At 41.0% G+C, this 14741-nt stretch overlaps 1 protein-coding gene across 5 annotated transcripts in view; it reads left to right on the top strand.

The window, feature by feature from the left end:
• The first annotated feature begins 6244 nt into the window (after window positions 1-6244).
• Window positions 6245-14741, top strand: part of STAU1 (staufen double-stranded RNA binding protein 1) — a 53731-nt gene continuing 45234 nt past the window's right edge. For 3 of the 5 annotated variants that reach the window (XM_048819801.2, XM_048819800.2, XM_048819798.2), the window contains exons 1-2: window positions 6247-6409; window positions 13910-13978. The gene's annotated coding sequence lies outside the window, so the exon portion shown is untranslated. Of the gene's footprint in view, window positions 6410-13909; window positions 13979-14741 lie in introns of all 5 variants that reach the window. The other 2 variants (XM_048819802.2, XM_048819797.2) reach the window with 2 other exon arrangements.

The following is a 14741-nucleotide window of genomic DNA, read 5'->3' as shown; positions in this document are numbered from 1 at the left end:
GCATCCTCAGAATAATATAGAATTGGGTAATGTATGGAAAATGCCACATCTATTTGTTTTGATGAAAGGCTTGTAGCTGAATTATTTATTCCTATATGGAATCCTTTACACTTTATAACTAAGCTATTTACACACGGTTGAATGATGCAGACTGCCTGCAAGGGTTTTTTCAATTTACCAGCAAAACAGAGGCAAAAATAACTAATTTTAGTTTAGTGAAGGATTTAAATAATACAGGGCCTTAAATGTTACATTGTAACTTTTGAATGCGGGTATTTTGTTATCTGATGCATTAAGAAAATAAATATTTCTGAATAGAAAATTCCTCCCAACACCTTTCTCTGGCAAAACAGATTGACCTGATCTAGCTGGCATTTTCCCTTCCAGAAAAAGACTATAAAGATTAGTTTTGGCATCAAACCATAATTTTGCAATCATTTTATGTTTGTTTTTATTATAAAAATCTGCAGTTGGCTGCTTCTTAACCACTCCCAAAAGACTTACAGATTGAGGAAAGCTTAGCCTCCTAGAGGTATTAGTGATTATGCATAACATTTGGTAGTGATGGTTAAATCTCATGCAGCATTCTGATTGTAAGTTTGATTTTACAGTGGCTTAAGAAAAAAAGCTTCCAGTACAACCTTGCACAACTGGTCCGCTGCGTAATGCTGCTGGTTTTTTGCCTTCCTTTTGGAACACCTGAAGGCTATTTTGGGAAGGATGACATTGGATTTAATGGCTCAACGTATTATGACAAATCTAAGGTTATGAAAGGTTGTAGACTCTTGCCATGTTTTACAGAAAAGTAAATTTTCAAATAGTGGTGTTCTGCTTGGAATCTGTAAAATCAAAAGACTCGTACCTTGTTTTTGTCTGCCAGAGTACCAGTATATAATAAGAACATTTACTCCAGGTGTTAATTTCAGAGTCAAGTGGGTACAATTTGTGTCACAAGTACGCAAAACAAAACTAAGTTTGTTAGTGATGGTTATAGGCAGATGGGATTTGGGGGGTGGGGGAGGGAAATGGGCTACTATTTGTGCAAAATGAAACCATATATGCAAATTAAACAAATAGGAAATAGCTGTCTAGGCCACAACCATGCTTCATATTTTTGAATTCCTTCTATATGTGGTGTTTAGGTTCAAAGGGTATAGTATGCTTATCTCATTGGGCTCTTGGGCCATTAGTATCGCTTGTGCCATTAAGTGGCAGCAGCCCATCTGTTCCCCAAAAGCTGTCAGTAGCACTATGAGATTTGTGTCCACTGCACATACTATTCTGTTAATGACCCGCCCCACACACACACCCTGAATTTCAGGTGCAGTACAGATACTTATTAGGTGCTGCACTTGGGTTGCTTCTAGACTCTCTTGACTTGCAAGTTGGAGCTCATTTAAACTTCATTTAGAAAAAAAATTCTGAGTTAGGGGTTCTAACCATTTTGACATGGCTTGGAGATTGGAGGCGGATACAGGCATGGTGGTGGTGATAGTGCTTGGTCCCCCCGGTCTCTTACTCTGGTGGTCGCAGTTTGTTTCATGGCTGTGACAGGGTTTTTAAGTCCTGTCCTTTTAGAATTGTTCCAAATATTTCCGTCCCATACTTCATCAGGACCCCATGGTTTATCCCAGCTCGAGATGCCATCTTGCGGGCTGTCACCCCATTTTCCTGCCGTTACCGCTGCTAGTTGGCGGGTTGCAAATTCCAATTTTTGCTTAAGGTGTTTAATGGGTTCAGAGCGATTATGATTGACAGAGGCTCTGCCTTGTTTTAAGGTTAATTTTGTAACCATTTCTTGTAATACTTAATTCTTTTTTTTTTCTTATTCTTTTTCCCGACCTGGTCTGCTAACTTTTCCCTTTGTTTCCCTTCTCTAAATGTGTCCCGATGGGAATCTGACTCTGTATTCCTGTTCATTTCTTGATCTTTTTTTCTGCTTGGGAAAACTTCTTCTACAGGGATGCATTCTCCTCTCAGCAAGCAGCCAGACAGAGATGTGACTCATTGCTTGCCTCCCATTATAGCCAAATTGCTGCCAAATCTCTCTTTGCTGGGGTCGAAGGTTTATATACCCGTATATATTTGGCAAATTTATCTTCTAGATCCGAAATAGTGTGGACATTTGCCAGTACCTGTTCGGTCCATGGCCTATGCCTGTATTTTTGCAAGATTTGTTTAAAAGGAGTAATCTCGTGAACAAAACACAGTGATCCCAGTCCTTCCTTGGAGGCATCATCTTTAGATTTATATGAAGGTGCCAATTTACATGCTATGGCCTTGTGTACCACTATTTGCCCACGCTCCTATATTCTTCAGAGCTCGGTCTTACACAAGGAATGCAGGAAATACCGCCTGACGCTCCTATACCCTTCAGGGTTTACTCCGGTGCTTGGGTTAGAGCGAGAAACTTTAAATTCTTCTGAGCCTATTTACTCAGCTCGCTACGACTGAGGGCGTGCACACCAACTTCTGCAATGATTGATGAATTTTATTTTACTGTAGGTAAAACTTTAAAACAAGCATGGTGTATCACCATGTTCCCCCTCCACTATTCTCCACCACAAATCTTATGCTCATAAACACACAGAAATTTTTTAGGGGATAAGGCAATACGCCACATTTATTGAAAGTACAATTTAAACATTAAAATTAGCATACACACACACACACATCAGCCAAATGTTCTGCAGCTGGATCTTATAGTTACAAGTTCTTAGCATTGCTTGGTCAATTCCAGTGGCCAGCTGAAACTACACACAAGGGAGAGGGCAGAGCCGGGTCTCTGTCTGACACGTCCGAAGCTCTGATGTCAATGCAGAACGAACCTAAAGTCCCATGGTAATCCACCCTTTTTTTTATAGTAATAAGTTGCCATGCAAGTTTGAGCCTTGCTGTGTTATGCTGAGGTTGTTAAAAGGCAACAGTTAAGGTTGCTTTCAATCAGCATTATTATGGGTCGTTACTGGGAGTTGCTGGGTTTTTTTATTCTTTTTTTGGTTTTACTATTTATTTTTATTATTGGGAGCATATGCCTTTGCTTTAGGGTTGTTAATTTGCTGCTGCTTCAGCCATCAGAGCAATTCTGATAATTAGGTTGGCACCTTTTGGTTTCTTCACTTCCCTTTTGACCATTCGACCCATTTGGTACAGGCGTTTTTTATTTTTTATTTGTCAGTGTGCCATACATTCCTTACTTATACAGCAGAACAGTAAAATCGTTTTAAAGCAAGACTTCTTACAGAACAGCAGTCCACAATCTTAACCATGCTAAAAGCTAATGATGATGATGGCCCTCAACTTCAAATACTGAATAAGCAGAGAAAAAGAAGTCTCCATAAACTGATAGGCCTTATTTTTTAATATTCTACCCTTTGTGTGTGTGTGTGTGTATATAAGACTGTATGCTCTTTCAGGCAGAAGCTCTGTAGTCAGAGTGTATAACACACTGGCTGCTATTTCAAAGTCAATACTTAAAACTCTCCAATCCCTAAAACTCCTCAGCAGGGACCAGTTAAATTCTGTATTTTTCTTTATTGCAGTTTTTCATTCTCTTGAAGTATACAATAGCAGCTTTCTAAGTATGAACTGTTTTATTTGGGGAAAAAAAAGGTATAAAGTTCAGCAGGACAGGAACTGGAACACAATGTTGGGTTGTTTGGCCTTATACCTGTGCCCTAACACCCACGTAATTGCAATATTTCCTTCCATCTAAGGATGTTAAACAGTTTTAAACTAATTAATTATTTGTATTACAAATAGTATAAAGGGTTGCTACTGGTAGACCAGGATGCTGTTGTGGGTTATGTACAATAACAATTAAAACAAACCCAAAATGCTACTTCCTTCTGTGCAGAGTTTACAATCTCATCTCCCTTCTCAGGGCCCTTGTTGATGCTAAATGGTACAGTGAGTAATTCAAACTAAACATATTAAAAATCACTCTGGAGTATGTGAAACTTGGTCTAGGACATAAACTCTCTTCCTAGCTATGGACTATGGCAGAGATTCCTAACCAAGGCTACATGTAGCCTTGAGGGTACATCAACTCATCCAGATACTTGCCTAGTTTAACAGGCTACAGAAAAAGCACTAGCAAAGTCCATACAAACTGAAATTTCATACAAAGACTTGTTTATACTTTTCTATACACAGAAATGTAACACAATATTTATATTCCAATTAATTTATTTTATAATTATATGGTAAAAATAAGAAATTTAAGTAATTTGTCAGTAATAGTGTACTCGCAAAAAGAAAAGGAGTACTTGTGGCACCTTAGAGACTAACTAATTTATTTGAGCATGAGCTTTCGTGAGCTACAGCTCACAAGTACTCCTTTTCTTTTTGCGAATACAGACTAACATGGCTGTTACTCTGAAACCTAATAGTGTAGTGTAACACTTCTGTATTTTTATGTCTGACTTTGTAAGCAAGCAGTTTTAAGTCAGGTAAAATTTGGGGGGTACATAAGACAAGTTAGACTCCTGAAAGAGGTATAGTAGTCTGGAAAGGTTGAGAGCCACTGGACTACAGCTGCCAAGTATCAAGGAGTAGCCATGTTAGTTTATATCCACAAAAACAAGGAGGCAGGTGCCACTTCAAAGATGAACAGATTTATTTGGGCATAAGCTTTCATGGGTAAAAACCCCACTTCTTCAGATGCATGGCGTGAAAATTACAGATGCAGCGTGTGTGTAATTTTCACACCATGTATCTGAAGAAGTGGGTTTTTTACCCACGAAAGCTTATGCCCAAATAAATGTTAGGTTGTAAGATGCCCCTGGACTCCTTGTTGTTTTTGTGGACTACAGCTCTACTCTGGGGAAAGTGAGCACCTACTGTGTCTGGGAACTGGTAGGGGGCCTATACCTCACTTGGGTTAAATAGAGTAGCTGACACCCATGCTGCCTTTATAAGCTAGAGATTAGGGGTAGACTAACTACACCTCCTACTATGCAATGTTCCATTTAGATCAAAGAAAGAGACTACAGCTCCCACTACACTGCCACCTTGGAACTACCGCTCCCTTATGCACTAGTCAACATTCGCTCCACTGCTGTAGCTGACAGGAGGCCTATGACCTCGTCTTCACATTCAACGTAGTTGTACCGTTCCTGGCCCAGGCAGGAATAGGCAGCAGGTTTTAAACTACCACAATGAAGTATTTTTTCTCACAATGCATAGTCAACCTGTGGAAATCCTTGCCTGAGGATGACGTGAAAGCCAAGACTGTAAGAGGGTTCAAAAAAGAACTAGATAAATTCAGGGAGGATAGGTCCATCAGTAGCTATTAGACAGCATGGGCAGCCATAGTATCCCTAGCTTCTGTTCGCCAGAGGCTAGGAATAGGTGACAGGGGATGGATCAGTTGATGATTGTCTGTTCTCTCTGGGTCACCGGACATTGGCCACTGTTGGAAGACAGGATACTGGGCTAGATGGACCTTCGGTCTGATGGAGTATGGCTGTTCTTGTGTTCTCAAAAAAACAAAATACACCCTGGGAGCCCCCTCACACCCCTGTGATGCTTTGCCTCACCTAGCCAAGAGGGGCTGGCCCTCTGGTTTGCCCACAACTGGAACTCAAGTGGCCCTGCTGTTGCTCCACACTACACACAAACCTCATCTTCTTGCCTTCTCACCTAGTGCCGGCGGGGGGGGGGCGTTCCTCGCCACCTGAAAGAAGGGCCCAAATGTGGGGGAAGGGCCGGAACGACTCCACGCACACCACAAACATTGCAGCAGCGTCTCTTCTCCTCCCCCATCATGGGCCAGTAGGATAAGCCTCCCCCAACAGCAACCAGGGCCTGTCTCAACCTAGAGCGAGGCTTCAGGCCCCGTATGCTGAATGGTCTCCGGCCTAAAGTCAGCCCAGGGCCCGTCTTGGGCTGGTTGCGTGGGAAAGTTTCACCAAGTTCAAGTCTCCCTCAACTGCGAGTGCCCAAGCGAAGCCAAGCATGCCGGGAGCTGTAGGCCCCTTGGCGATCCGGCGGTCGGGGTGAGCGATGCATGCCGGGAGCTGTAGTCCCCTTGGAGGTGAGGCTGTCTCAGTGAGCAGTGCATGCCGGGAGTTGCGGTCCGGGATAAGGGCCGGGCTTCGAGCCGGTGCGCGGGCGGATTGGCTGCGAGTGCTACGATGGGCGGGTGCTATAAGGTGTTGTGGCCACTCCGATTGGCTTGCTCTCTCCTCAGGCGCGGTACCGTCACTTCCTCCCCGGCGGGACCTGCCCCCGGCGTTCATTCTCTTTAGTGTTTGCCCTGTGTCCGCCGCCTCCCTCCGCCACTGCGATTCGCCCCCCCTTCCCAGACCCCCTCCCCGCCTCGGGACCCGGCCAATGGACTGAGACGCCCGCCTGCCCGCCCGCCCGCAGTACCAGCCGGCCCGGGAGCCGCAGCCCAGGCAGCCAGGTGAGAGGGGGACGGCTCCGGATTCCCCACGGGGGGGGGGGCTGGCGGCGGGGCCTAGTGGGGCAGCGGCCGCTCTGCTGTCTCCATCTGTGGGGTGTGCGAGGCCGGCAGCGGGGGGCCCTGATTGGCGGGGATGGGAGTCGGTGCTCGGTAGGTCGTACTGCCGCCAACTCGGGCAGGGGCCGGGTTCCCCTTCGCCTCCCGCTTCCTAAGGATGAATCGGTGCCCCGTCCTCACGGGCAGCGGCAGGCGGGCCCTGGGGGGAGTCGGCCCGGCCTGGTGTAGGGGGAGGTGGGGGACTGGCTCAGGTTACAGAGCGGGCTCTGGCTGAGGCTGCTGAGGGGGAGCAGGCCGCGCTGGCTGGGACTCGCCGCCCTGTCGGAGACACCGACCCCCAGGTGTATAGGCAGGTGGTAGCTGAAGCGCCAGGTTCCCTCCTTCCCACTCACCCCTCGTAGCACCAGGGCGGGTGACAGCTACAGCATCAGCCACCCCCATTTTCCCGTCGTGACATCTTTTGGCAATCTTTTGGTAGATGGAACAGCAACAGGTTCCTTTGCAAGATGTTTCCCCGCTGCCCGTTTTAGAGCCTGTGGGACAGGTGCATTTGGCTAGTTCACACCTGCTGCCCCATTGTGTTAGAGCCCCAATAGGCAATATCTTAACTTGATACATAGATGACAGTCTTATATTTGTTTTGGCCGGTTAAAGAGGAGGAAGAACGTGATATATGTCAGTGAGTAGGTTAGGATCAGTGACACACACAAATAAAAATGCCACACCAACAATATAATCCTTCATCCACTGCTTGGGTAATACGTTTATAAAATAAATATACGAAGGTCTTCTGAGTTTTATTTAAAATTCTTATAATTCTTATTTTAACATGCAACTACAGTACCTTGTAGCAACGTTCATACTAAGGGGAGAAAGCTATATTTTTAACATGTTAATGATGATGATAACATCATAGCATAGATTAGACAAGTTGTAGTTTTAACATGTGTTAGCTGGTCAAGGAATTGGCTAAGAAAAAACACAAGCATTTGGGAAGTGTTCAGACTAGCCTTTACAAAAGTGTTAACTATTTCAAGTTAATTGGCAATCCATTAACAAGGTTAAAAAACTTTAGTGTAGACATATCCTGTATAGTTGATTTCTCCCACCCCTTCTACATACATACTTTCACACTTTCCTGTCCAAAATCCGTATTGGGTTGTAGAATTTCATTTTAACAAAATAAAACTCTGTACTGTGTATAAGTGTAAATAAATGAAATAAACCACACTAAAATAAATAGCAACAGCCAGACTTCTTGAAAGTCTTTCATATCTTTAAACATTTTGTTGTGTGGACATCTGTAAGTCAGTCTGTGTAGAAGTTAGTCTGTCCATAGACTTACCTACATCTGTGCAATTGTGCTGATGTAATTACTGGATCAGAGGTAAATTGAAAAAATGGGCTGCCTATACCTTTGGTGTCACTGAATAATATAAATGCTACTCTGCAGGTGTCTGGGTTTTTAAAGCCGCATCTAATAATCTGTCTTGGTAAATCTAGATATCGTGAAAGTGGTTTGACTGTTTTTACACATTTATCATTCCAAAAAGGGGAGTTCATTTTGCCTGTTATAACAATACTTTCAACAGTTGCATTGACAACTTCTCTTAAACATGAAGATGTTGATATTTACACGGCATGTATGTGTCTTGGTTATGTCTTGGACCAATAAAGAAGACCTGTGTGGTATTTTTGATAGCTTTACAATTGGCCTTGAGTGTGTATTTTCTACAATCATTAGCCTTGAGTGTGTATTTTCAAACCATGTAATGTTTTCGAAAAATAAAGTTTCATTTAAAATATTTTTGTGATAGTGGAAACTGTTAGCATTTAAAGGCTTACATGTTATCTCAGTTCTTTGCCTTAATTACATCTTTTTCTGCTCTTGGTTTTGTGTTTTTAAACCATGGTATTGCTCCTGCTTCTCCTTCAGATCACTGTTTAAAATCCCCCTCTTCAGGCTTTTCATCACGTGCTTCCTTTTTTTATCATTAATCCATATCCTCTCTCCTGGAGTGTCTTATCTGTATTTGTGAAGCACCATGTAAATTATCATCCCTGTGAATTATTTTGCGCCTCATCTTATAGTGCCACAAATATTAGAGAGATTCCTTGGCTAATCAAGATCTTATAAGAGGAACATGTTTGTGGTTTATAGAAAGTTTGTCCAGGAACACGACCTGGCTCAGCTAGTGTGTTTTTGCATTCTGATAACTCATTTTTTCCTGTAATTGATAGAAAATAAGGGGCAAGTGCCTTTTTTGTGGCAGCTATTTAAACCTTTCAATAACAAATATTCGGCTATTCTATTTTAACACTAATTATAAAAGTTAAATAGTCAGCCACATCAGAGCTGCTTCATACTGTAGGTTATCAAGTCACTGTCACTGAGGCCTGGTTTACACCTAAAACTTGGGTCCATGTACCTACATTGCTCAGGGCTGTGAGAAAATTTGACCCAGTTAGGCCAACCCCCTCACTGTAGATGCAATTAGGCCAACAAAAGAATTCTTCCGTTGACTTAGCTACCCGCTCTACAGCGAGAGGAAAAAACCCTTTTGTTCCTGTAGTAAGTGTCTCTGCTACAGCAGCATAGCTGCAGCTGTGCTACTTAAATGAAAACGTACCTTGATATGGGTTATCATGGAGTATTTTGTAAAATGACCCAACTCTACAGAGCTATTATAGTTTGTGGAAATTTGGACTTGAAGTTCCAATAATGATGTGGTATAGGGGAAGACTGGAAAGGAGCAGAGGCAGCTAAGCCATCAGTTCCTGCAGTATTTAACCTTCCATGTTTAAGAAAGTGTGTAGCTTTTATAGTAGTAAGGAAAATTCACACTTTGTAGTGTGGTTCTGTCTTCCTAGGTCTGCAGACAGAAGACTTAATTGGTTTCACTGTTGTCATGGGATTCTAACTAGTATTAGTGAAACTAACAATGATGATGTCTTTGCCTTCATCATTGCTACTTAAAAAAGTTATGAACAGGCAGGATGCTGGAACTATTCACAGAGAAGAAGAAAACAGAAGTGGAAGCTGAGTGAAGGATAGAATGACAATGCCCCTGGTCACTGCAGTACGGAGTCTGGAGGAGATCTAAAGTATGGATCCTTCCATACAGTCAGGAAACTTGAGATGATGGCGGGGAAGGGGTTTGATATGTATTACGCTTACTAGCCAGAGGCTGATATTGGAGACAATAATAGCATCTTTCTTGGTAGCCACCAGCCATCAAGTTAAAAATGGGCAATAACAACAAGTGGACGTTGAATAAATTCCCAAACATCCCACTTCTGCATCTTGAGCACATCAAATATATTGTACAGGTCTCTGACAGACCCAAGAGTAGTTTCATACACATTGACAAAACTTTTGTAATTTTTCATGGCATTAAATATTCATTTAATAAGAGATGGAAGCTTTGAGCAGGGTTCAGGAACAGCACTTTGTATGAATTCCCACACCCTTCCTCTTCTCAGTGGTTTTGTGGGAAGTTGTTCTCACTGATTGGGGTAGGCTGGTAGATGTAGTATTGTAGTTATGTGGATGTCATGTAAATTTTTCAAGACCTGAGTTTTTGGGCTTCCGTTAATCACCACCACTATTTCTACTGAGGTTTCAGAGGTATCTGATTGCAAGTTTCAGTTTTTTATATGGTGAGTGTAGAGTAATAATTCATAAAGAATGTGATATGAAAACCATTTCTTCAAAATTGCAGATGTCACCAAAACCCTGCTGCACCGCAGACTTTCTCTGAGACCTTGGGCAAGTCACTTAGCCACTCTGTTTCTCATCTATAAAATGAGATAATAGCACTCTGTATTTCACAGGGACATTGTGAAAGATTGTGAGGCAGGTAGGTACTGTTATAATGGGGGCCATGTAAGTGCCTAAGATGCATATGAGATTTATTTAAACCTAAGTTCAATTTGTCTTTTGTATTAATGGGCAAAAACACCACTATTCCTGATCTTGAACTGAAGTTCTGCATATTTCATTTTATAAAAGCTTCCATCTTCCCTTTTATACCCCTGAACAGGAATATGTTGATGATTAGAAGAAATTATTCTGTCTACAGCATAACTCATATTTTTAGACTTTTCTTTAGTTTTAGCTGAGTACAGTAGCACATAATAGTCGCTTTGCTGTGCCTTATTAATCAGTTACTATTTTTACTCCCCCACTTAGTTTCTGAAAACCAATGCCATATTTAAAATTAGAAGAAAAGTAACTACCCCTTTCAAAGAAAGGACACACAGATTCAGAAATGGGTTTCTAGGAACATGCCAGTTTCAGCTAACTTCTAGTAGATTTATGTTCTTTATAATTACAAGCTTTTGATTTACAATCTATTAGACAAGTATGATAATGGAGAGGATATTAAACACAAATTGGAGGACACTTAATAATATCAACATGATGCCATGTTGGTTTTGTGTTAGTTGTTTGAAATTAAGAACTAAAAAATAGACAAATACATTTCTACAACCTCTTATTTGTTTAAAAATCATTCTGAAAATACTTATCCATCAATTAGATGTTAAACTTCATAAACTTGCCCTAGTAATTATTCTACTACCTTGTGATAGGTCACTCTGAAGATTTTCACTGCACAGGTGACAGATGTTAATAATATACTGGCTTTTGTTATATTTATGGTGATTGAAGAATTCCTTTAGTTTTTAAATATCTCTGGGGAATATGACTATAACAACTCAATTTAGTGTGATGGGGTCTGTAAGATATTGTATTATTTATCTAACATTTTTCTGATTAGTTTTTTACAAAATATCCAAAGTGTAGAATAAACTGGATTTGTTCATCTAAAAAAGGTGGCTAGAAATGTTAGTATGTTTTGTACAGTTTTCATTTGTGTAGATTGAGAATTCCTTGTCAGCTGCTATTTATTGCACAGCCCTTTTGTCATCTTTTCTTTTTTCAGTCTTCTATTGTATACTGCTTTGTGTCATAAGTACAGAAGAAATTGTCCCTGTCCCACTTTGTTTACAACTCGACACAGTACATTATACTAAAAACTACATATGATGTGTGGACTGAAGGTCAAACCTTCATGTGGTCAGTTACTTTTTAAATAAAATTTTAAATTTAATACTTGATGCGTGTCCTTGAACTGCTTCACACAGTATTCTGGGATGGTAGCATTTGGATTTTATGAGGAACATCACTTATAGAACAGTGAGAAGGGGATTAAAAGGACAACAAGTCCAAGCATTTAAGAAATATCCAGCTATTGAAAATGGTTACAATCATTTTGGAAAATACATTCTTGGAGGCTATACTGCTGCAACAGAGGAGTACTTTTCTCTTTTTTTGTACTATTCAGGTGAAAATCCTATGGAGAGAGAGGAACTTAAACCTATCTTTAAAGTTTTGGCTCTAGCAAGATAGTTATAAGACTTTTATGCTAGGGACTGAAACGCTACTTTGGGACTTATTTTTTGACATAAGCCAAAACTAAAAATCATTGCAGTGCCAAGAGACCATCCACCTTCTCTGATAAAATAGTAGGAAATAACTGAGTAGGAAACAAATTTTCATTTTCAAGACCCCAGAGGTAAAACTGTGGACATGCTGTGTAATGTCTGTCCAAAAAAACCCCCCATAAATGTGTTGAGTAGGATTAGTCTAAATGGGAGTTGCAAGTGACTGACTTGATCTTAGTACTGAAAGCATTTTTCTTTATTAAAAAACAACCTGGCATTTAACTACATAATTTTTAATACATGAGATATGACCAAGTTTGAACATTGAAATTATTGCTTTAATGTTACATAAGTTTAAAACCTTTAACAAAATATGTAGGCATTATCTCTTTAGGGAACTTCTACTCATCAGTTTATCTATTATCTCTGCTTTCTACTTTTCCTATTTCTACCGTATAATATCAATATATAGCACAAGAAGTCAATCAGAAATATTAAGGGGCCTGACCTGGGCCCTGATAGTCAAGACAGATAAAACTCACCTTGTAGTAAGTAAGCGCTGCAGAGTTTGATTCATAGTTGTTAAACTTTTTCTACTGAACCAGACTTTATAAAAATTCTGCAACACAATGCTAGTGTCAGTGTGTTAACTGATAATACTATGTGCACAGCTGTTACTGTAACTTTTAAAGATGGTTGCAAAAATCAGTTTTTGAATTAGGCTGTCTGATATGTTTCTCTGCTTAGTGCAATGCAATGCATTGTTTCTGTGGAGGAGACGTAAATTCTGTTCCCTTATCTGATCTTAGTCCTCCAGTGTTCAATCACATGGCAGTGAGATCAGGCCTCGCTGTGGAGCGGGTACATCATATTCTTAAGTAACCCTTATAGCAGTGGTCCCCAACCTTTCTGTGGGAATAGCATATTCCTGTTCCCAGAAGATTGTGGCGGGCGCCAGACACCCCGTCGCTGAAATGCCGCCGAGAAGCGGCAGTGGCAAGAAGCATCACCGCCGAGAAACGGCAACACTTCTCGGCGGCATTTCGGTGGGTGGTTCTTCGGCAGCGACATTTTGGAGGTGCCGTGTCCTGCAGGCGCATACAACTGCCCTGGCGGGTGCAATTGCACCCACAAGCACCACATTGGGGACCCCTGCCTTACAGCCAGGCGAAGAGCAGGATTGATGGACTCCATGATTTCAGCCATTCCTCCAAGTGTAAGGCTTGGTCTACACTTAAAAGTAGTTTGACATAGCTATATCAGTCAGGGATGGGGAGGGAACACACCCCTGACCAATATAGGTATTCTGACCTAAACCCCATCTTAGACGCAGATAAATTGATGAAAGAATGCTTCCATCAGCGTAGCTGCTGTAGCTCATGGAGGTGGTGTTCCTCGAATACTGACGGAAAAACCTCTTCCATTAGTGTAGGCTGCATTTACACTACAGGGCTGTGCCAGTATACTATGACAATATAGTCTCTGTACAGTAGGCATCCCTAAGGGAGGTCACTTGGGATTAGGGAAGGGGAGCAGGAAGGGGAGGGTTGGCAAATAAAGCTGTAGTTCTGCATGGTAAAAAATGAAGCTCATTTGCAAACAGTCTGTCAGTGAGAATATAATGTTTATGTATGTTCTTGTCTAAGGCTGAGATTTTCAATGGCCTTGGGGAGTTAGGCACCCAACTCCCTTAGGCCCCTCTGAAATTCACAGCCTAAATACTTACAAGGCATATATTGAAGGCATCTTATAAAACAAGCCTCAGAAACTTAAAATATATGTGGAGTTAGCATTTTTCTGCAAACCAGTTCCTAAATTTCCAAGCAGTCTTCACTCTCAGCTACACTTTGGACAATTTTGCCCTCATATTCAGAAGTTTCTTCATTTCTCCTGATGATGATTTTTAGCAATGATCAGTTAATTATAGAATACCTTAAAATACTTCAGTAGCTTCACAAAGCAAATTACTAACACTGCATATTTTTTTCTTCCTAGGCTTTCTCCAACATAAATACCCTCCCTGGAACTAAAACCAAAACTTCACTGTCCCTGGATCACCTAAAGGTACAGGAAACATTAAACCTATGATTCAATAACTTTTATCACTTATAGTATCTACCTTTTTTTAACCTAATATTCAAGAAGGTTATTAACTGGCAATATTATGTTACACGGGGGAAAAGAGCTCTTTTTCCCCCTGCACACTTAAACTTATCTGAAACACCTCTAATAATTTTGGCATTAAAGAAATCCAGAAAGATCAGTTGCCTGAAAAAATTACTTTCTTGCATAACTTTTTCTTACAGAAATCTGTCAATTTTTGGCTGAGTGAAATGGGGCCGTAAACTCAACCTGATAGTATTTCTCTGGATGTAATATAACTTTAGACTACCATTCCTCACATTTCCAAAATTTTAGGGAATATTGTAGGCATCAATAGACAGAATCCTATTGATTTTGATAAAAATTGGAAAACCAGGAGGAGGAAAGTGTGTGTGTGGGGAGATACAGTCCCTGGCATCTGGTTAGCACACCCATCAACTTTAATGAGCTTTGTAACTATTTATAGAACAAAACTGGTTGATGGAAACTACCAACACCTTCCAGTATAACAACATTCCCCATCTAAACTCTGCCCATCATTCCAATAGAGTTTTAAATGTTCTTTTCTGCCTTATCTCCCAAGCAGAAAGAAGAAAATTAATTTAAACTACAATAACTTCTACAATAACTACTAATAAACTTCTTGGCTATTTACATATGTCCCTGAACTGGAGGGGAGGTGGGATGTAAGGGTGTCAAATTGGAACTGTGGGGATGGGGGAAT

Source organism: Caretta caretta, chromosome 13 (assembly GCF_965140235.1).
Source record: "Caretta caretta isolate rCarCar2 chromosome 13, rCarCar1.hap1, whole genome shotgun sequence".
Taxonomy (NCBI): Eukaryota; Metazoa; Chordata; order Testudines; family Cheloniidae; genus Caretta; species Caretta caretta.
The sequence above is the reverse complement of the archived record's forward strand: the minus strand, read 5'-3'. Positions and strand labels throughout refer to the sequence as shown.